The sequence below is a fragment of the Ceratotherium simum genome, chromosome X, assembly GCF_057802395.1.
Source record: "Ceratotherium simum simum isolate JZ-2026a chromosome X, ASM5780239v1, whole genome shotgun sequence".
Taxonomy (NCBI): domain Eukaryota; kingdom Metazoa; phylum Chordata; class Mammalia; order Perissodactyla; family Rhinocerotidae; genus Ceratotherium; species Ceratotherium simum.
Genome location: NC_141940.1, coordinates 43,673,998 through 43,698,845, shown reverse-complemented (window position 1 = coordinate 43,698,845; position 24,848 = coordinate 43,673,998). Strand labels below are relative to the sequence as shown.

Below are 24,848 nucleotides of genomic sequence, written 5' to 3'. Positions count from 1 at the left end.
TTACCCAGACTCTGGAGCATGAGGTGCTGGGTACAAACCCCGGTTGTGCTGCTCTTTAACTGTGCAGTCCTGGGCCAAGTCCTTATGTTTCTGTCCCTCAGCTTTTTTCTATAAAATGGGGATTAGCAACAGTGTCTACCTCATAGGGGTGCTGTGAGCATTAAATGAATCAATACAAAAAAAATCATTAGCACATAAGAAAATTTAGCCATATTTGTTTTTCTTATATATCTTTATTGGCATTTCTATTCCCTTAGGCATGGAGAAATAGGATACAGACTGATGCTTATTCACAATCAACGATATTTCGGGTATGTCATTAGTGAGTATGAAACCGCGGGCCAACTTGCTTTAACTAGACTCAGTTTCTGTTTGCAACATTAGTTATATAATGCATTACTAAAATCCACCCTATAGATAACATCTCCCCAGCGGTGCCTGGGTCACCATGGTAGTAGACACTTAAGTTGTTTTTCAGGAAATAAGGGTTGACCCCTGTCCGGTTCAGGCTGGTCGAGACCACCAATTCACCAACTAGATCTGCCCAGGTGTCCAACAGGCGACCTCCTGATGTCCGGGAGCTAAAAACTCCACCCTCAGATCACGCTAACACCTCCATTTCGTGAACATGCATCCTATGAAGAGTCATGAAGCCTGACTACACTTACACAGATCATCAAATACGTCACTCCTCCTTACCTCCAATCATCTATTTCCACACTTCAGACCACCCTGCCCCTTTATCCCATAAATATCCCTAATCCCCATTCTTCAAGGAGATGGATTTGAGATTTGTTCTCCCATCTCCTCGCTTGGCTGCCTTGTGAATAAAGCCTTTCTCTGCTGCAAACTCATCATCTTGGTGATTGGCATATATTGTGTGGTGAACAAAACGAACTCAGTTCAGTAACAAGTGTAGTTCCTAGGGCTGCTGTAACTAATTACCAGAAAATTCATGGCTTAGAACAACAGAAATTTATTATCTCACAGTTCTTGAGACCAGAAACCTGAAATCAAGGTGTCAGCAGGACCATGTTCCCTCCAAAGCTTTGAGAGGAGAATCTGTCCTTACCTCTTCCAGTCTGGTAGCTACTGGCTTTCCTTGCTTTGTGGCAGCATAACTCCATACTCTGTCTCTGTCTTCACATGATCTTCTTCCCTGTGTGTGTGAAATCTCCCTCTCCATTCTCTTATAAGGACACCAGTCATCGGATTTAGGTACCATCCTAAATTCCAAGATGATCTCTTCTTGAGATCTTTAACTTGATTATCTCTGTAAAGATCCTATTTCCAAAGAAAGTATGGGGGGGTAGGATTTGGGAATATTTTGGGGAGTACATTCAATCCACTACAGTGAAACAAGTGAGTTACAATTAAACGTATGATAAGATCTAATGTTTTGTATGTAAATATATAAATGTATGCATACATGCATAAATATATAGATGCCTGTATAAGAATACTTCTGGAAGAATATAATGTAGATGAAAACATTAGAAGGGCTTTGCTTTGGGTGGGGGGCTTTGAGGTATTATTATTTTATTTCCCTTTCCATGTCATTTATTTTTAGCTATAATAAACACCTATTGCTCTTGCAATTACACAAAATATTAAAAAGGCTGGGAAACATAAGTATTTTCTGTCCCAAGCACAGGAAAGCCATTCACTTTAGAACGGGAACATCCCTGAGACAGAGGGAGGGAGACAGGATGTTGGAGGAGCCTCTTCCACAGTAAAACAGGACACGATTCCCCAAATTCCAAACTACACTGATTAAAATCAATATTTAAAAATTTTGCCTAGTTAACTGAGAGAAAAACATGGGACCCTAATTAGTTGTATTTTGCTGTGCTCTGATGATCAGTGAGGTTGAGGGTCTTATCAGATGAGAAGCAGTGGTGTGCAGTGGTTAGATGTGAGGCTCAGCAGCCACACAGAATCTGTTCAAATCTTAGTCTGTGACTTGCTAGCCCTGCCCTTGCTGTGCCTCAGCTCCCTGATGTTTAAAGTTGGGCAACAACAGCTCCTCCTCATGGGTTGTGGTGAAGACAAAGTGAGTAAGTATAGGGTTAGCACGTACAACAGTGTGGGGTACAGAGGGAGTCAGCAATAATAGTAACCATTCTGATCATTATTATCATACCAGAATGGACCATCAGTGTTTCTACTGCCATTTTTATTATTGTGTGGGCTTATATTGATTGGCATGGATTGACCTTCATAATGTGATGTTTGTGACAGAAGAGCTGTTTACAAACCTACATGGTTATATTTGCATAGTAAAATTTCTAAAACTTATATACACATTCAACTGTTAACAGTGCTTATCCATGAGTAGTCGACTTTTAAATGTTTCTAATGATTTTTTTTTGCATTCCATGCATTTTCCATTTTTATCTGCAATGAAAGTGCCTTGGTTTTAAAAGTAAAAAAAAGTAATCAGAAAACAATAAAGATTCCCAGCCCTTCCCACAGGAAAGTGGTTCAATGTCAGAATGGGGAACATCCCTAAACCAAGGGACTTAGGTAATAGGGTGGTCCCAGAACTAATTTATGAATCTACCACACGACCATCCCAGTTGGGAAGCTTCAGGGAAATTACAGAAGCCTAGGAGAGGGCAAGCACGTCTCTAAAATAAACCTCAAATTCAGCAGTCAGAAAGTGTCTCAATCTCCCTGGATTTTAGTGAAGGTCATGAGATGAAAGTAGTTTCACAACATGCTTCTTTCTGAGGTCTCCCAAATATAGTCCCTTGATCTGAAAGCAGGCTTCTGGGTTTAACCACCCAGGTAGCCAAGCAGTGACCGCCACAGGGGAGGGGAGGAGGGACTGCATGAGATCGCCCAGTGTTCAGCCCCACAGGTTCCAGAGGGGAGAATGCTTCAACAGCGGGGTTCAGGGGAAATATGTAGTCACAGGCTCATGCAGCCCAGGGCCCCAGGGCAATCAACACACGTGGATTAAAACACCTTTGAAGTACCTTCCTTGTGCAATTAAAAATAACAAAAGGAAAGGAAAACATACACATGCCCAGCACTTGTAATACAAATCAGCTCAAGTTCAAAATGTGATGCACTCCCAAACCGACTGAGGGATATGAGTGTTAGTCTGGACACAGGAAAACTAACTCCCTGCAATCACTGTCTTCTCTCACCAGGACGGCCCAGATCAGGTTCTGAACGTACAGCCCTAGATGATTAACAGTGTACTTGAAAGACAGAAAATAAGGCCTGGACAAAGGGGAAGAAGTTTCACATTCAGGATATATTTAGGCATTGTTGTGCTCTAGCTGGCACTTAAGAAACTCTAAGACTTTAAACACATGACACAAAAAAAGTGACTGAAAATATTATGTCCAGATTCTGTTCATGCTGCTTACAGCATGTAAACCGAGAAAATGGGTGTGTCCATTTTGGAAGCTCTGCAAGAGAATACACATGGGAAGGAGGCATAAATGGCAGGTCACGCTGCTGAGATGTGAATGTGCATTTGTTCTCTTCACGTTTCTTCTTTCCTCCTTTCCATGAGATACCTAGGCATCTATAGATAAACACATGCAACAAAATGATACCATATTTCTTGTAGGGAATATATACCTGTGTAATAAAACTATAAAGAAATGTATTAAGAATGAAAAGCCCAAGTTCTTGTTAGTGATTAACCCTGGGTAAGAATGAGGTTAATGCAATCAGAAAAGACTTCAAATGAAATTCAGCTACATAAGTAATGTTTTATTTCTTAATATGAGTATCTTGAAATCTGTTTTATAATTTTCTATAACTTTTTGTATGTCTGAAATATATCAAGCACTGTTTGGTGAGTTTATATGTTTTAAGCAATGATCCATACTATTTTGAAAATTTTGGAAAACACAGTGAAGTCCAGTGATAAATAAATAATTAATCAGCAAACCTCCCACCCATTAACATAAAACAATTATCACATTTGTTCATTTCCTCCCATTATCTTCTCTATGCATGCATAGATAATGTATATACATCACATGTGTATTTCATATATCTGAAGACTCATAGTTGCTAAAGATCATGAAACCAGCAATTAAATGTGCCCAAGCTTACATCACACTCGAACTACAAAACCCATGTCCCTACCTATTGGGATATATAATCTTTTTCTGTGTTAGGGCTGAGGCCAGCACAGGGGAGGTGACGACCCACGGTCCTGTAGGCAAGGATTGATCTGATATTTGGGACCCAGGTCTCCTGATTTTAGTTTGTTGCACAGCAGACCCATCTTGATACTCTGTTATTCTGTACTATCTCCTTTCTAGGGATCTCTGGGAGGCTGCTATTCCAGTGTCAAAACAGAAGGTAAAAACGAGGATCAGAAAGCAAATCAAATAAAAATAAAGAGAAGATGATTTGCTTCCTCTTTCCTACGATCCCCTGGTAACTCATCCTAAAAGAAATGGCACCAAATCCTAAACATCATATAAAGAAAACTAAAAACTTCTCATCATTTCAAAAACCATGAAAATCTCAACTTGAATGAGAAATGACAATCAACATACACCAACACCAACATGCCACAGATGTTAGAATGACCTGACAAGGATTTTAAAGTAGTCATCATAAAAATGCTTCAATGAGTAATTACAATTATGCTTGAAATAAATTAAAGAATAGAAATTCTCAGGAAAGAAACAGAAGATATACAGAAGAACAGTATGGATATTTTAGACCTAAAATATACAATAACTGAAATTTTAAAAATTCAATGTATAGACTCAACAACTGAATGGAGAGGAAAGAGAAAAGAATCAATGAACTTGAAGATAGAACAATAGGAATTACCCAATTTGAACAACGGAGAGAAAATAGACTTAAAAAAAAGAACAAAGACTCAGGGACCTCTGGGATTATAACAAAAATCTGATATTACTGTCATGGTTGTCTTGGAAAGAGAGGAGAAAAAGTGCATGGATGAAAAAGTATTTGAAGAAGTAAAGGCTGACAACCATGTAAAACAGTACAACTCCTGTTGAGGAGATTTGATAGTATCTAGTAAATTACACAGGAATTTACTCTTGGAACCAGCAATTTCTCCTCTAAGAATCTATCCCAAAGATACAATGCAAAAAGACAACAAGGCATAAGCACAAGGCTATTGTTAGCAGAAAAATTCATAACATCAGAAGATAAGAAACAAGACAGACATTCACCAATAGGAGGCTGGCTGAATAACCTATAGTACATCTACATCCTAGAGTGCTATGCAAGTATAAAAAGCATGAGGGATTCCTCCTGGAGAAAGATGGCAGAGTAGGAAGCTCCAGACCTCGTTCCCCCACAGGAACACTAACATAACAATATACAGTCCAAAAAGCCTTTATGAGAACTCCAGAAACAAGTTTAAAAGTTGCTGTACCCTAGGCAAGCACAAAGCCAAGAAGAGCTGCATTGATACAGGTAAGAAAATCTTTTGCATTTCACCCGCATTAGCCCCTCACCCAAGCCAGCCAAGCTCAGCACAATTGGGAGAAAATACCCAACTTGCAGCTTCTCTCTCAGAAGAGAAAGACAAGAGTGATTTGTAGTCCAATGCTCTGGCTCTTCAGGGACTTCCCAAGGGTCTGGTTTCTGTCTCACCTGACCGGAAGGGCTGACAGGGAACCGGTATTCTTTGGATGCCTGGGGGCCACTGAGAACAAATGAGAGCTCTGCAGCCTATTGCAGAACCAGAAAACTTGCAGTACCATAGACAGACACCAGAGGGAGCAAGAGATTATGAGGTCAGAAAGAAAAAAAAATAGCAAACCTCTAACTGGGAAATCACACCAACAAGACCAGAGAAGAGGCATCCCCAAAGAAGCTTTGAGATGCCCCAGAATTTCTAGGTAGGCTGACTGGTGAAGATCTTCCCCTGTACAAAACCAGTCCATAAAGACTGGGAGAGGAGGATGCTTTTTCAAACGCATAAACCTCAGCAAAAAGTAGTAAGACATACAGAGAAACAGGGAAACATGGCCCAATCAAAGGAACAAAATAAATTTCAAGAAACCAGTCATAAAGAAATAAGGATCTGGGCCGGCCCAGTGGCATAAAAGTTAACTGCGCACGCTCAGCTGTGGCGGCCTGGGGTTCGGATCCCGGGCGTGCACCGATGCACCGCTTGTTAAGCCATGCTGTGGCAGCGTCCCATATAAAGTGGAGGAAGATGGGCACAGATGTTAGCCCAGGGCCAGTCTTCCTCAGCAAAAAGAGGAGGATTGGCATGGATGTTAGCTCAAGCCTCATCTTCCTCACAAAAAAAAAAAAAAGAAATAAGGATCTATGAATTATCTGACAAAGAATTCAAAATAATTGTCTTAAAGAAGTTCAATGAGTTACAAGAGAATACAGATAGACAACTAAATAAAATCAGGAAATAATGCATGAACAAAATGAGAATATCAACAAAGAGATAGAAACTATAGAAAAGAACCAAACAAATTGTGCAGCTGAAGAATACAATAATTGAATTGAAAAATTCATTAGAGGGGTTCAAAAGAAGACAATCAAGCAGAATAAAGAATCAGTGAACTCAAAGATAGGTTATTTGAAATTATTGAGTCAGAAGAACAAAAAGAAAAAAGAATGAAGAAAAGTGAAGAAAGTTTAAGGCACTTAGGGGGATACCAACAAAAAGACCAATATGGGTCTACATTATGGGATTCCAAGAAGGAGAAGAGAGAGAAAGGGGCAGAGAGTTTATTTGCAGAAATAATGGCCAAAAATTTCTCAAATCTGAGGAATAAATGGAACATCCAAATTCAAGAAGCTCAAATGACTCTAACTAGGAGGAACCCAAAGAGGCATTATAATAAAACTGTCAAAAGTCAAGACAAAGAGAGAATCTTGAAAGCAGCAACAGAAAGTGAACCATCATGTTCAAGGGAGTTCTCATTAGACTATCAGTGGATTCCTCAGAAGAAACATTACAGGCCAGAATGGAGCGGGATGATATATTCAAAGTGCTGAAAGAAAAAAAAGTGCCAACCAAGAATACTACACCTGGCAAAACTTTCCTTCAAAAATGAAGGAGAGGGGCCGGCCCAGTGGCTTAGTGGTTAAGTTCACGCACTCCACTTTGGCAGCCTGGGGTTCACCAGTTTGGATCCTGGGTATGGACCTACACACCACTCATCAAGCCATGCTGAGGCAGCGTCCCACATAGAGCGACTAGAAGGATGTACAACTATGACATAAAACTATCTGCTGGGGCCTTGGGGAGAAAAAAGGGTAAAAAGGAGGAAGATTGGCAACAGATTAGCTCAGGGCCAATCTTCCTCAAAAAAACAAAGAAAAACAAAACAAAAAAAATGAAGGAGAAATAAAGACCTTCCCAGATAAACAAAAGCTGAGGGAGTTCAACCCAACTAGACCTACCTTACAAGCAATGCTAAAGGGAGTCCTTCAAGTTCAAACAAAAGGATGTGAGACAGCAATACAAAAGCATATAAAAATATAAAGCTCTCTGTTAAATGTATACATACAGACAAATAAAGAATCCTGTAATACTGTTATGGTGGTGCATAAGTCACTTTTAATTCTGGTATAGAATTTAAAAAGATAAAAGCATAAAAAATAACTGTAACTATAAAACTATATTAATGGATACAAAATATAAAAAGATGCATTTTGTGACATAAATAACATAAAGTGGGGCAAAGATGTAAAGAAGCAGGGCGATTACATGAGATTGAAGTTAAGTTTTTATCAGTTTAAAATAGACTGCTACAACTATAAGATGTTTTATATAATCCCCACAGTAAACACAAAGAAAATACCTATAGAACATACACAAAAGAAAATGAGAACAGAATCAAAGCATATCACTATAAAAAAATCAATGAAACACAAAGGAAGGCAACAAAGAGGAAAAGATGGACAAAATAAATGCAAGACACACGGAAAACAATTAACAAAACGGCAAGAGTAAGTCCTTCCCTATCCCATTACTTTACATATAAATGGACTAAACTCCCCAAAATACATAGGGTAGCTAAAAGGATAAAAAAAATGAGATTCAACTATATGCTATGTACAAAAGACTCACTTTAGATAATAAAGATACACATAAGCAAAAAGTAAAAGGATGGAAAAAGATGTTCCATGCAAATGGTTACCAAAAGACAACAAGGGTGACCATACTTATATGAGAAAAAAATAGACTTTAGATCAAAATTGTCACAGGAGACAAAGAAGGATATTATATAATGATAAAATGGTCAATTCACCATGAAGTTTTAATAATTATAAATATATATGTACCTAACATTACAGCACGCAAATATATGAAGCAAACAGTGACAAAGTTAGAGGGAGAAATAAACAGTAATACAATAATAATAAGAGATTTCAATACCCCAATTTCAATAATGAATAGGACAACCAGACAGAAGATCAATAAGGAAACCGAAGATTTGAACAACACTATAGATCAATTGCACTTAACGACATATAAAGAACGCTCGACCCAACAACAACAGAATGCATATTCTCAAGCACACATGGAACATTCTCCAAGATAGATCACATGCTAGGCCACAAAACAAGTCTTAAATTTAAGAAGGTTGAAATCTATTTTGACCACAATGGAATGAAACTAGAAATCAATAGCAAAAGGAAAACTGGAAAATTCACAAATATATGGAAATTAAACAATATAGTCCTGAACAACAAATAGGTCAAAGAAGAAATCACAAAGGAAATTAGAAGATATCTTAAGACAAATGAAATGAAAACAAAATACACCAAAATTTATGGTATGCAGCAAAAGCAGTACTAAGGGGGAAGTTTACAGGAGTAAAGGTCTACATCAAAAAAGAAGAAAAATCTCTCATCAACAACCTAACTTTACACCTCAAGGAACTAGAAAAAGAGGCACAAACTAAACCCAAAGTTAGCAGAAGGAAAGAAATATAGAGCAGAGATCAAAACACAGAGACTAGAAAAACAGCATAAAAAATCAACGAAACTAAGAGTTGGTGCTTTGAGAAGATCAACAAAGTTGACAAATCCTTAGCTAAATTAACTTAGAAAAAATAGAGAAGACTCAAACAAAAACCAGAAATGAAAGAGGAGATATTACAACTGATGCCACAGAAATAAAAAGGATCATAACAGATTTCTATGAACAATTATACACCAAAAAATTGGATAACCTAGAAGAAATGGATAAATTCCTAGAATCATACAAACTACTAAGACTGAATAATGAATAAATAAAAAATCTAAACAGACCTATTACTAGTAAAGAGATTGAATAAGTAATCAAAAAACTCCCAACAAAGAAAAGCCCAGGACCAGATGGCTTCGCTGGATAATTCTACCAAACACTCAAAGAAAAATTAACACCATTCCCCCTCAAACTCTTCCAAAAAATTGACGAGGAGGGAACACTTCCAAACTAATTTTATGAGGCCAGCATAACCCTGATACCAAAACAAGACAAAGACGCAAGAAAAGAAAACTACAGAACAATATCCATGATTAATATTGATGCAAAAATCAAAATACTAACAAACCAAATTCAACAGCATTTTGAAAAGAATATATACCATGACCAACTGGGATTTATTCCCAGGATGCAAAGATGTTTCAACACATGATAATCAATCAATGTAACACACCACAATGACAGAATGAAGAAAAAACTCAGGTGATATTCTCAATTGATGCACACAAAACATCTGAGAAAATCCAAACACTTTCATGATAAAAACTCTCAACAAACTAGGAATAGAAGGATATTACCTCAACACAATAAAGGCCATATATGAAAAGCCCACAGCTAACATCATACTCAATACTCAATGGTGAAAAATTGGAAGCTTTTCAGGAACAAGGTAAGGATGCCCACTGTTGCCACTTCTATTCAACACTTGAAGTCCTAGCCAGAGTAATTAGGCAAGAAAAGGAAATAAAAGTCATCCAAATTGGAAAGAAAAAATAAAATTATCTCTGCTCACAGATGACAAGACCTTACATGTAGAAAACCCTAATGATTCCACCAAAAAAACTGTTAGAACAAATAAACAAATTCAGCAAAGTTGCAGGATACAAAATCAACCCACAAAAATGAGTTGCATTTTTATACAGTAGCAATAAACAATCTGAAAAGTTAATTAAGAAAACAATTTCATTTAAAATAGCATCAAAAAAGAATAAAATACTTAGGAATAAACTTAACCAAGGAAGTGCAAGACTTACATACTAAAAATTACAAAACTTTGCTGAAAGAAAGTAAAGAAGACACGAATAAATGGAAAGACATCTCATGTTCATGTAGTGGATGACTCAATATTGTTAAAATGTCCATACTTCCCAAAGCTATCTACAGAATCAATGCATTTGATCTCTATCAAAATCCCAATGCTATTTTTTGCAGAAAGAGAAAAACACATCCTAAAATTCATATGGAATTTCAAAGGACTCCCAGAACTTGAAAAAGTCAATCTTGAGAAAGAAAGACAAAACTGAAGGCCTCACACTTCCTGATTTGAGAACATATTACAAAGTTACAGTACTCAAAACAGTATGGCATTGGCATAAATACAAACAGATAGACAAATGGAACAGAATAGAGAGCCTAGACATAAACCCTTGCATATACGGTCAAATGATCTTTGACAAGGGTGCCAAGGCTACACAATGGGAAAAGGATAGTCAATTCAACAAGTGGTGTTAGGAAAACTGGATATATACATGCAAAAAAAATTAAGCTGGACCCCCTACCTTACGCCATATACAAAAATGAACTCAAAATGGATTAAAGACCTAAACATAAGAGCTGAAACTATAAAACTCCTAAAAGAAAACATAGAGAAAAATCTTCATGACATTGGATTTGATGATGATTTCTTGGATATGACATCAAAAGCACAGGCAACAAAAGCAAAAATAGACAAATGAGACTACATCAAACTTAAAAACTTCTGTGTAGCAAAGTGAAAAGGCAACCTACGGAATGGAGAAAATATTTGCAAATCACATATCTGATAAGGGTTTAATATCCAAAATATATAAAGAACTCCACAACCCAACAACAACAAAAAAACAAATAACCAGATTAAAAATTGGGCAAAGGACTTGAATAGACATTTCTTCAAAGAAGATACACAAATGTCCAATAAACATGAAAAGATGTTCAACATCACTAATCATCAGGGAAATGCAAATCAAAACCACAATAAGATATCAATCACTTCATGCTTGTTAGGATGACCACCATCAACAAACAGCAAATACTAAAATAGCCAAGATATGGAAACAACCTAAATGTCCATTGGCATATGAATGGATAAAGAAGATGTAGTATATACATATACAATGGAATATTATTCAGCCATGAAAGAAGTGAAATCTTGCCATTTGCCACGACCTGAGGGACCTTGAGGGTATTGTGCTAAGTGAAATAAGTCAGAGAAAAATAAATACCATATGATCTCACTTATATGTGGAATCTAATTTAAAAAAAACACAAGTTCATAGATAGAGAGAACAGATTGGTGGTTGCCAAAGGCTGGTGGTGGGGGGTGGGCAAAATGAGTGAAGGGATTCAAAATGTACAAACCTACAGTTATAAAATAAATAAGTCATGTATGTAACATACACCATGGTGACTACAGTTAATAATACTGTATTATGTATTTATAGTTACTAACAGAGTAAATCTTAAAAGTTCTCATCACAAGAAAAAAAATTCTATAACTATATATGGTGATGGATGTTAACTAGACTTATTGTAGTGATCGTTTCACAATGTATACAAATATTGAATCATTATGGTGTATACTCGAAACTAATATAATGTTGTATGTCAATTACACCTTTATTATAAAAAACTTAATAAATAACAAGTGTTGGTGAGACTGTGGAGAAATTAGAACCCTAGTGCACTGTTGATGGGAAGGTAAAACAGCACAGCCACTATGGAAAATAGTATGGAGGTTACTGAAAAATTAAAACATATGATCCAGCAATCTCACTTCTGGGTATATACAAAATGGAAAACAGGATCTTGAAGAGGTATTTACACACCCATGTTTAGTGAAACTATTCACAATAGCCAAGAGGTAGAAGAAACCTATCTGTCCACCTACATATAAATGGATAAACAAAATGTGTTATATACATACAACAGAATATTATTTAGCCTTATAAAAGAAGGATATCCTGTCATATTGTTGTAACATGGATGAACCTTGAAGACATTATGCTAAGTGAAATAAGCCAGTCACAAAAGCATAAATACTGTATGATTCTGCATCATACTACTGATATGAGGTGTCTAAAGTAGTAAAATTCACAGAAACAGAAAGTAGAATGGTGGTTGCTAGGGGCTGCTGTGGGGGAAAAAGGGAAGTTGTTGTTCAATGAGTACAGAGTTTCAGTTTTGCAAGATGAGGAAGTTCTAGAGATCTGTTGCACAACAACGTGCATATAGTTAACACTATTCTACCATACACTTAAAAATGGTTCAGGTGGTAAATTTTATGTTATCTGTGTTTTACCTCAACACACAAAAAAATTTTTAAATAAAGCAATGAGGACTTCCTCTCCATACTGGTATGGAATATCGCCAAGATATATTGCTAAGTGAAAAAAGCAAGGTGCAGAAAAATGTGTAGAGCTGCTGCTGTCCAATACAGTAGGCACCAGCCACACATGGCTATTTAAATTTAATTTAAATGAAATTAAAAATTCAGTTCCTCATTTGCACTCACCAGGTTTCAGATATTTAACAGGTAGCTAATGGCTCTTTGTGTTGGAAAATAGACACAGAATATTTTCATCTCCACAAAAATTTCTATTGGACTTTACTTGTGTCAGATATGCCACCTTTTACCTACGAGGTAGGGAGAAAACTCATATATATGTTATATTTGCTCATATTTTAAAAACTGATAAAAACCTATACAGAGATGGAGGAGCAGCCCAGGATGGAAGCTAATGATGTATATTCTCTTGAAAATATCATACAAATTTACTGACTTTGTGCACTAAAAAGGGCAAGAAACAATGGCCAATCAAGTAGCAATAAGTGACTCTAGTCCCCAGATTAAATCCTCTGAACATATATCTCACTAAAAGAGATCCGGCTCCTTTGGAGAAATGGTTGATTCAAGCTCCCCAGAAGAAATTATACCAGATTGTCTGTACCAAACTCTCATACCAGAAAGCATGTCAAAAAGACTCAGAAGCCACCTTGAAGGGTTTCCCAATGGCCAAAGACAGAACAATTTGACATCAAGTAAAATAACGACTACAACGGACTAAAGCATGTCAAATATACAAACATCTATGAGTCATGATGACATTCTAAAAGAAAAGCAAAACAAACAAAACCAACTCACTGCTCACGTTTAGAGGATCCTAGGGAAACAACTCGTTATTTTGAAAGGTAGAAATACTGCAAAAAATTAAACATCCATCCTTCCCTTCCTGTGCAAACCATACCTCAGGAAAACCTAACAGTTTATGAGGGGAAGTTCCTTTTACAGAAGAATTCCAGCTAATGAATGCAGAAGAAATTATAGAATTAGAACATCACCCTTCTACAACCTTTAATGAAATGCAGATCTAGGCAACTATCTTCAGAGGCTGCAAAAAACATGAGGTAAAAAGCAGACAGGAAATTTTATGACAGATGGGTCAGGCTGACAACACCTGAACCCAGTGATCAATCTTTGCATCACAAGAGGAGAGACAACCAGACACAATGAGCCTCCTGGTGTAATGCTATAAAAAGTACACCACCACATCTGAAGTACTCTTGCCAAGGAATCTGAATTGGGTCAAGCTTCTAAATCTAATCACCAATTTAAGGAAATGGTGGAGGGCAGAAGAACACAAACAACACAAGAAGGATATGATCTGCATAATCCAGAATGCACATTCCACAGGACAAAAGATGCAGTTTCTTAAGCAAACAACTGGAAGGTTAAAAAAACCAAGGGGAACTTTTTTACATTAAAAGACACTTAAGACTTCAGATAAATTAAAATTAAACCACGTTGAGATACTACAACATGCTCACATAAACAATAAAAATGAAAAAGATGGAAAACACCAAGTGTTGGCGAGGATTGGGACTGTAGCCTGGAACAAACTTTGAAAAACTGCTTGGCAGTATCTACTGAGCGCCTCATACACATACCCTATGACTCGGAAATGCCTCTCTTAGGTACATGCCAAAAAGCAAGGAAAATAAATGTCCATTCAAAAGGTATGTACAAGATCATTCAGAGTAACATTATTTATATAATACGTCAAAAACCGGAAAATATCCAAATCCCCATAACAGATACATATATAGTGAAATATCCACACAATGTAATATCATACACCAATGATAATGAATAATCCACAACTATAGACATCAATAATGTAAATCACACACATATTATGTTCATTGAAAGGAGCCAGACATAAAAGAGAACATGCTATATAATTTCAGGAATTTTTCTTTTAATCTCCCAATTGAGTTTGGGGAAAGAGAGGAAAAGCAATATCCCATATCCTTTTATTTGAAGGTACTTAGTGTCCTCTTCTATTACCTGCAGAGTAACCTCAGAGAAGCACAAATCCTCAGAGTCCTTGAAAAGTGACTTACTACACATAGGAACAAGGCTAGTGCTACGTCTGATGGACAGGCAACTGGGTGTGAGACAGAAGACACTCCTGGCCCCAGTGCCAGACCTGACCCACTAACTCTAGGTGACCTTGGGTAAGTCATCACACTTCCTCTGGCCTCACCTATCCAAGAGGGTCAGATCAGCCCTGCCTCCCAACCAACAAAAACTGGAGCACAGAGCAAAGTGATTCCCATCTGAAAAGCACTGAGTTCATAAAAGGGAAAAGAACTCACCACAGAAGTCCAAGGAATTATTTTAACAGCCAAGTTGTCTAATGCATAGTAACTGTGATAATTATTACTTTTTTGTTTGTTTACAATTATTACCATTTCTTTTTTCTTAATACCCTCTGTATACGGAAAAATGCCTACTGAAGCACAGTTTTCACCCAAAGAGATATATGGCCCCAGCATAATATCAACCACCATGGGTTGACATAGTTTAATACATGTCTTTTTCTTCTTGCTAAGTGTACTGGTTAGGAGGGCTCTGGAGAAAGACTAGATCTAAACCCTAATTCTGCCACTTACAAACTGTGTGAGTGTGAATACTTTTACTTCACCTTACAGACACCGTATTGGCTCTTGTCTTCCCTTGGACCTCGTCTCCTACCATTTGCACTATGCCTGCCAGGCTCCAGCCACTTGAGCTCGTCATCTGCTCCTGGAACAACTGGTGCTCACACACCCCTTGAAGGGCCGCTGACCAAAAGGCCTGTCCAGGCTTGGCATCTTCTTGTATGTAGTTCAGGACTCGGCTCAAATGTCAATTCCTGAGAAAGAGCTTCACTGACAACCCCACCTATAATCATTCTTGACCCGTCATTTTCTAGTCTATTTATGTGTTTATTTTCTTCAAAGCACTCATTCCCATACGATATTGCCCCACTTATTGACTTACCTGATTATTGCCAGTTTTCCCAAACTAGAATGAAATTCCAGGGACCCTGCCTGTCTTGTTCTCTGTGCTGTGTCCCCAGTGCCTAGTTCAGTGCCTCGCATATAAATCACTGATAAAGTTTTACTTACATGAAGGAATTGCTACCTATTTCATACACAAGAGTAGACATAGATATTTAAAGCTGAGTGACAAGAAAAATTGACAAAGAAATTAGACATCAAAGGATCCAAAATTTTAAGAACACCTCGTTGCAAATCCACAGAGGTGCTTTTTAACCTGGGATGAGCCAGAACCAACTATTTGAACCAAATTATTCAAAATGCAGACATCTCCCACCCACCTCCCTGTTTTGGATACAGCAGACCTAGGGTAGGCCCAGGAATCTGAATTTCAACAAGCACCCCCTGAGGAGTTTTGAGAAAGTGGTCCATGGACCACACTTGGAAATATCCTGACCTAAACACGTGACATTTGTACACCATTAATTTAATGCTTACCATGAAGAGTTCTACGATATCTGCGGTGTCTGTGTTAATGCAATTACTGGAAAATGCACTGATCCTTTCCTCTCACCTACGACCACAGATTGCTTTCCCACATGGATCACACTTAAACTCCAGAGTATTCCTGGGTGGTCGGCAGCAGTGGGTATTGTTATTCTGTTGTATAGACGAGGCTGGTGGAAGGGTAGCGACTTACCTAAAGTGTCCCAATGATAGGACCCTGATCTCTTCATTCTTGCTCCAGGAACCTGTCTGCACACTCGACATCACACTTGGTTCTTCTCTGTCAGCTCCTGTTTCTGGGGCTCAGAGGCCACACCCTCCTCTGATGTTCCAGTAGAAGGAGAGTCAGGGGATAAGACAGCACATGGAATAGAGAGGAAAGTGAGAGGATGGGACAGCACCTAAAATGTAGGGGAAAGGAGTGAGGGTGTCCTTGCCTGTCCCTGGTCAGTCCACTGGAAGCTGTGCAATGACAGTTTGCCTCTTTCCCAGCTCCATCACACAGCCCCCTCTCACACATCCAGTGACACTGAAGCTCACACATCATGGAAATGGGGGCTTATCCCTGCTGGCTGTTACATTTCCAAGTATTCTCTCTGGTAGTCATGCTACTAGGTTAATGTCAGAGGCATCACACTGACAGAATGAAGGAGACAAAGTTGGAATGCGAAACTAACACTTTGAGAGCCTACCAGTTCCTACACAGTGTAGGTTGTTATTTTCAGACATTTTCTTTTTATATCCTCAAAGCAATGCTCTGAGGTCGGCATCATTACTTTCTTCCTACAGATGGGGAGATACTCAGGGTCAGGGAGCAAGTATATGCTCAAAGGATTCTAGAGAGGTGTCAAATGGACACAGAAGCCAACTTGAAGGGCCTAAAACATTGGCCAACTCTGGAACAATCTGAGCATCAAAATACAAAATAATAAACTTTCAGTAAAATAGGAAAAGTCAGTCATATAAATACTTAAATAAATAAACCACAGAAGAGAAAGGAAAAGTCTACCATACAGTCAAATGCCAACTAATAAATCTATAAGGAATGACAGAATTAGAAAAGCAACACTTGACCACTATCATAGTAACAAGTAATTCAGCCAAGGGTCCTGAATGGATGCTCAGTCTGTACCAAATCCCACAGCAGTCACTGAGACACCATGGTAACCATGCACGCCAAGGAAAGCTGGAAAAAACAAACAACCACCACCCTGATTTGGCTCAGCTAGAAACTGAGCAGAACTGACATAACACACAGTAATTAACCTCAAGTATTCTTGACAATAAATATTCCTGGCAGCTTTAGCAATATATACATACGTGCATACATACATACACACATGCTCTCTTCCTCTCCTCTCATCACTCAAGATCCCAGGAATTCATTGTGGTGGAATAGCTGGAGGGTAAAAAAGAAAAACACTACAATTCAACAGATTCAATTCTAAATACACATGTAAAGCTGAAAGCTACTAAACTACTTTAGTGATTGATTTATCTGGAGATGAACTGTAGAACTGTGTCTGGGACATTTTTCTCCCTAGTTTCAGCATACTGCCAATAACCTCCAAAAGCTGATATGGAAATACAAGCAAATGCATGTTATACATCAAGTACCTTTCTCATCCTAAAGTAGCCCAAGCTTTCAACCAAAAAGATTCCTCAACGGCTATTTTTTGACATTTGGCTGCTCACAGTTTAGTTAAAATATAACACTGTCGGCCCTCTGTACCCACAGGTTCCCGCATCCACGGATTGAGGCAACCCAACCAAGGATCCAAAGGCCTACGATGGTTGCATCTGTACTGAACATATACAGACTTCTTTTTCTTGTCATTATTCCCTAAACAATACAGCATAACGACTATTTACATAGCATTTACGTTGTATTAGGTAATATAAGTAATCTAAAGATGACGTAAAGTGTACATGAGGATGTGTGTAGGCTATATGCAAATACTATGCCATTTTATATAAGGGACTTGAGCATGTGCCGATTTTGGTATCCACGAGGGTCCTGGAACCGATCCCCTGTGGATACCAAGGAACCACTGTATGTGTAAATTGCAATTAAAAAATACTGTCATTCATGGTAGCACCAAAAAGTATGAAATAGTTAGGAAAAATTTCTCTACATATGTGTAAGGTCTATACATTGAACACTACGAAATATTGCTGACAGAAATTTAAAAAGATCTAAATAAATGGAGAAACATACCATTTTCATGCATCAGAAGATTCTGTATTGTAGAGATGTCTATTCTCCTCAAATTGATCTATAGATTCAGTATAATCCTAATAAAAATCCTAGCAGACATTTGTTGTTAAAGAAATTGACAGGCTTATTCTAAAATTCATGTTGAAATGCAAAGGACCTAAACTATGAAAAATAACTTTGAAAAAGAAGAACAAAGCTGGAGGATCAAAACTATCTGATTTCAAGAGTCATTATAAACCTTGAGTAATCAGGACAGTGTGGTATTGGCATCATGGTAGACAAATAAATCAATGGAACAGAATAAAGAGTACAGAAATAGACTCACACCTATATGGTTAACTGATTTTTGTCAAAGTTGTAATGGCAATTCAGTGGAGAAAGGATAGATAGTCTTTTTAACAAATGGGGCTGGGACAAATGGATATCCATAAGCACAAACATAAACTTTGATCCATGTATCACACTATATACAAGTCAACTCAAATGGGTCATACGCCTAAATATAAAACCTAAAATTTCTCGAAGAAAACACAAGTAAAAAATCCTTGTGACCAGGGTTGATCTTCATAATATATAAAGAACTCACACAACTGAACAACAAAAAAACAAACAACCCGATGAAAAAATGGGCAGAGGAAATGAAAAGACACTTCTCCAAAGAAGATATACAGATGGCCAATAGGCACATGAAAAGATGTTCAACATCACTAATCATCGGGGAAATGCAAATCAAAACAACACTAAGATATCACCTCACACCCATTAGAATGGCTATAATCACCAAGACAAAAAACAACAAATGTTGGAGAGGATGTGGAGAAACAGGAACCCTCATACACAGCTGGTGGGAATGCAAACTGGTGCAGCCTCTATGGAAAACGGTATGGAGATTCCTCAAAAAATTAAAAATAAAGATGCCCTATGATCCAGCTATCCCACTACTGGGAATCTATCCAACGAATCTGAAATCAACAATCCAAAGAGGCTTATGCACCCCTATGTTCATTGCAGCATTATTCACCATAGCCAAGAAGTGGAAGCAACCTAAGTGTCCCTCGACTGACGACTGGATCAAGAAACTGTGGTATATATATACAATGGACTACTACTCAGCCATAAAAAAAAAGACAAAATCGTCCCATTTGCAACAACATGGATGGGCCTGGAGGGTAATATGTTAAGTAAAGTAAGCCAGAAAAAGAAAGACAAGCACTGTATGATCTCACTCATATGTGGAATATAAACCAACACATGGACAGATAAATCTGTATTGTGGTTACAAGGGGCAGTGGGGGTGGGGGGTGGGCACAAGGGGTGAAGGGAGACATATATATGGTGATAGACAAACAAAAATGTACAACCCAAAATTTCACAATGTTAAAAACTATTAAAACATCAATAAAAACAAAACAAAACAAAAATCCTCATGACCTTGGGTTAGATGAAGATTTCATAGATGCAACCCCAAAACCACAATCCATAAGTGAACAAATCAATACATTGGACTTCATCAAAGTTAGAAATTTCTGCTCTTCCAAAGATACTGTGGAGAGAATTAAAAAACAAGCCATGGACTGGGAGAAAATATTTGCAAATCATATCTCTGATAAAGGACTTGTATCCAGAATATGGAAAATATCACAAAGGTCAATAAAAAGAAAACAGACACTCTAATTAATAAATGGGCAAAATATTTGAATAGACATTCCTGCAAAGAAGATATACAAATGTCAAATAGGCATATGAAAAGACGCTAAACATCTTTTCTCAAATATTCAAAGTCATTAGGGAAAACAGTTTAGCAGTTTCTTTTTTTGTGTGTGTGAGGAGGACCAGCCCTGAGCTAACATCAATGCCAATCCTCCTCCCTTTTGCTGAGGAAGACTGGTCTTGGGCTAAAATCCATGCCCATCTTCCTTCCCTATATTGGATGCCGCCACAGCATGGCCTAACAAGCGGTGCGTCGGTGCGCACCCGGGATCCGAACTGGCGAACCCCGGGCCGCGGCAGCGGAGCGCGCGCACTTAACTGCTTGCACCACTGGGCCGGCCCCAGTTTAGCAGTTTCTTATAATGTTAATCTTACAACTATCATATGACCTAGTCATTGCATCCCTAAGTATTTACCCAAGAGAAAGAAAGCATATCAAATTGAAGACTTATACCCAAATGTTCACAGCAGTTTTATTTACAAGAGCCTCAAACTGGAAACAACACAAATATCCATTACCAGGTGAATGGGGAGAACAAATTGTAGTATATCCATTTACAGTCATGCACCACATAATGACGTTTCAGTCAACGACGGACCACATATACGACAGTGGTCCCATAAGATTAATACCATGTAGCCTAGGTGTGTAGTAGGCTATACCATCTAGGTTTGTGTAAGTATACTCTATGATGTTCGCACAACAACAAAATCACCTAACGACACATTTCTCAGAATGTATCCCTGTCGTTAAGTGATGCATGATTGTAATGGAATATCAGGTCAACGGTAGAAAAGAAGGGACTATTTGTACATGCAACAAATGGGTAAATCTAGAAATAATTAGATTGAAGGAAAGGAGACAGACAAAAAAGACACATTGTATGATTCCATTCACATAAAATTATACAAAAAGAAAACTAATCTATAGTGACAGAAGATCAGCAGTTGCCTGGGAATGGGGTAGGGTGACATGGAAAGAGAGGCAAGAGAGAGGTCAGTGGGGAGATTACAAAGGGCCATGAGGAAGCTTTCTGAGGTGATGGATATGTTCATTATCTTGACTGTAGTGTTGGATTCACAGGTGCATACATATAGCAAAGCTTATTAGAGCATATACTTTATGCACAGGGTATTGTATGTCATCCAAACCTCAATAAGGTATTTTAGATATATTTATATATTCATAATTTTCTGATGCAATTAATCAAGTGAAAGAGTCCCAAGATTATGCTCTTGTAGCATTTTTGTGTGTGTGTGTGAGGAGATCAGCCCCGTGCTAACATCTGCCAATCCTCCTTTTTTTGCTGAGGAAGACTGGCCCTGGGCTAACATCTGTGCCCATCTTCCTCCATTTTATATGGGATGCCGCCACAGCATGGCTTGCCAAGCAGTGCGTCGGTGCGCGCCCGGGATCTGAACCGGCGAACCCCGGGCCGCCGCAGTGGAGCACGCGCACTTAACCGCTTGTGCCACCGGGCCGGCCCCTATGCTTTTGTAGTATTAACAGGTCCACACTATGTCCTATCAAATTGGGCCATACTACATATAAGCTAAATAGAAACAATCATTTGCAATGACACATATCCAAATATATAGGAAAAGTTGATGTCCATTTCCTTCTGAAGTACAGAAATAATAATACTATATCTTAAGAAAATAATCATAACGATATTTAAGAGGAACTGGTTACTTTAGGGAATGAGGTTGAGTATCACTATATAGAGCAAAGTCTAGGGTAACAAATATTTTTTAAAATATTAAGTTCTAGTCACTGACATTCTAAAGTAACACTTGAAAAATTCTGCCTTTTAAAAAAATGTCATTATAAAAGGAAAAAAAACCCTAGTCAGCAGGGAAGAATCTACATTACAATGTCAAATTGCTGGGAAGATCTAATAACTGCGTATTTCCTCACTCATCTGAGAGACACCCGGGAATCATTATCATTTATATAGTTGAGAACAATTTAGGTATATGTCCTGCAAATGCATGTTAAAGATCAAGTTTCTTCCTCAAGCTGGACAATTCATTGCTTTCAGACAAAAGAGGGCATCTCTAAGATGTGTCTCAGGGCTACTACAAAGCATATAGCTGCTGAAGGAATGAAATTCCACCTGCTAAACCTCTTCTCCCATGATGGGATCAAAGTAGTTTCTCTCCCTTGAGGCTCGTTTGTGAACCTCACAACATGCTTTTATCAGACCTATGAACTCACTTGAGCCAGGCGTCAGATCCTACTAGGGATATGAAGTGTTGGGGTCTCCTGAGGACTGCTGCCTTTGAATCTGGAGCAGATGGTTCAGCAGCCATCAGGACACAGATCCTCAGAACCTGCCTCCTTCAGACACCTGATAGGAGCTCAGCCACAGGCATGAGGAGCTGCACAGGGAGAGACAGATCCAGCAATCACTATGCTTTACTGGGATAACTATGCCCCGTACATACTATGTCCCCTTTCGCCAAAAACAAAACACCTTCACTCTTCATACCACCACCCCTCCAGCTGTCTGAGATGACCCTAAGCAGATTAGCAATGAAGACATAAGATGGTAATACCTGGTATTGAAGGAATGGAGGGGCAATGGACACTCATATACACTGTTGGTGCCAAATGGGGGTATCCATTTTCTGAGGCCCATATTACTACAGCTGAATAACTCGAATGGCCTTTGATACAGACATCCTATTTCCACCAACAAGAGAGTTTCAGGTGAGGGTTTAGAAAAGGATCTCCAAGTGATGCTGACCTGCAACCAGGTTAAGGGGCCCTAGCTGAGGGGGCAGGTAAAGGAGTCATGTGAGTTCCCTGATCTGCGAGGGAGAGACAGCTAATATTTATGAAGATTTTATTTAAGCAGGGCCTATGGATAGGTTCTTCACGTTGTTGCCTGGGTTTAGTCGTCAGCACAAATGCTAGTGACGTATCACTAGCCTCTCTTCACGGATGTTGGTGACTCCAAGCATGTGTTCTTGAACACAGAGACAGATGGCAAATAAGATAAAAGTCCAGGTTCTCCATTCAGCCTCTACAAAAATGGGGGGCAGGGTGTGGGAGTGGAAGGGAAGGGGTACCTTGTTACTGCTTGGTAGAGGTGGGATTTCACTCTCTACCAGGCCTCCACCTGGCAGGTGGGGGAAGACACTTCCTTACCGCCCTCTATGTGGCCTTCCCTGACACTGTGGTGGGGAGGAGGCCTCCTCATTACTAGATGGTCATGAAAGTTGCACCGTCCCACTCAGCTTCCTGTGACATCAGCCCAGAGAAGAGGAGAAGGCGCCTCATTCTCACTGGGTGTGGGTGGAAGTCAGGCTCCCTGCATGGTCCCCACTGACACCATGGCGAGAGGTACTCATTTCCACGAGCAGGGATGCAAGTCCCTGTTCCACATGTAGTCTTCTCTGACACCACCCCAGCGGGTGGGGAGGGGCACATGGTTACAATCAACTGAACGTGGAACCCACATTCCCCACTCAGCCATTGCTGGCATAGTGGGGGTGGAGCTGTGTTTCATTCTGTGGTGTCGGTCTCAGATACGGTAGTTGTTGTCTAAAAGCTTGTTTCCCCTTGCTAGGTTTCCCCTTTTCTGCTTCTCTGTCTAGACACAGCAGGCTTTTCTTGGAGCTCTTTTTGTTTTTTCTTGTTGGCATTTTTGGGTCTCCTGCTTCTCCTGCACCCAGACTGGGATATATGAAGTGAAAATACAACCAAGGGAATTTACTGCCTTGTCATTACTTGGAACCCGAAGTCCCAAGCCAGTCTGCCTTTTTTCTCTCCACTTTTCAGTCTTATATTTGTTTTACGTATTATATCCAGAGATTTTAGCTGCACCTAGCAGGAGTAACAGGGAGAAATGTATCTACTCCTTCTGGTCCCCAAAACACAGGTCCTTTGCTTCTATTTTTAATATAAGTAAAAATTTTTACATTTGCATTTTCCCGTTTCTTAGATAAAAAGTACCACGCTATTTACACCTTAATGTATGTTGACGTTTTCACTTAACACTATATTCTGGAGATCCCTCCATAGCCCATGTGGAGATTTTCATCATTCTTCTTTACATCTTACTTAGTGTACACCTTTGTGTGGTTGTATAATACTTTACTCATCCATCACACAATTGACGAACATTTAGGTTGTTCCCATTCTTTTGCTATTCAAATAGTATCAGAGTGAATATCTTTATCTATATTTATTATTATATTTATATCTAAAATCTTTTTGTGACATTGTCAGTATATCCTTAGGCTATTTCTGGAAATATGATTTCTGAGTCACAGTAAGGGCATATATAAAATTGCTAGTATTATCAAATTCCCCACCATAATGATTTGTATTAATTTCCTATGGCTACTGCAATAAATTACCACAAACTTGGTGTCATTAAACAACAGAAATATTCCCTCATAGTTCTGGAGGCTAGAAGTCCAAAATTAATTTCACTGGGCCAAAGTCAAGGTATTGGTGGGGCTGCACTCCTTCCAGAGACTCTAGGGGAGCTCCTCGCCTCTTCCAGCTTTTGGTAGCTGCTGGCATTCCTTGGCTTGTGGCTCCATCACCCCAGCCTCTGCATCCTTGGTCACATAGCCTTCTCCTGTCTGTGTCAACTCTCCCCCTGCTCCTCTTATAAGGACACTTGGGTGTGCATTTATGGACCATTTGGATAATCCAGGATAATCTTCCCATTATAAGACTCTTAATTTAATCACATCTGCAAAGATCCTTTTCCATATAAGATAAGATTTACAGGTTCCAGGGATTAGGACCTGATATTTTTGGGGACCACTATTAAGCCTACTACAGTGATCACACCATTTTACACCCCTGTGAGCAGAGTGTGAAAGGAAATGTTTTTCCACATCCTCACCAAC

The 24,848-nt window shown here is 38.7% G+C and overlaps 1 long non-coding RNA gene across 6 annotated transcripts in view; it reads right to left on the bottom strand.

Annotated features, from left to right (window-relative positions):
• Positions 1–3,246: 3,246 nt before the first annotated feature.
• Positions 3,247–24,848, bottom strand: part of LOC147911849 (uncharacterized) — a 41,953-nt gene continuing 20,351 nt past the window's right edge. For 4 of the 6 annotated variants that reach the window (XR_015550486.1, XR_015550482.1, XR_015550483.1 and 1 more), the window contains 3 exons: positions 17,381–17,447; positions 16,242–16,370; positions 3,247–3,541 (listed from right to left, as the gene is read on the bottom strand). This is a non-coding gene — a long non-coding RNA (uncharacterized LOC147911849). Of the gene's footprint in view, positions 3,542–16,241; positions 16,371–17,380; positions 17,448–22,194; positions 22,359–24,848 lie in introns of all 6 variants that reach the window. The other 2 variants (XR_015550488.1, XR_015550485.1) reach the window with 2 other exon arrangements.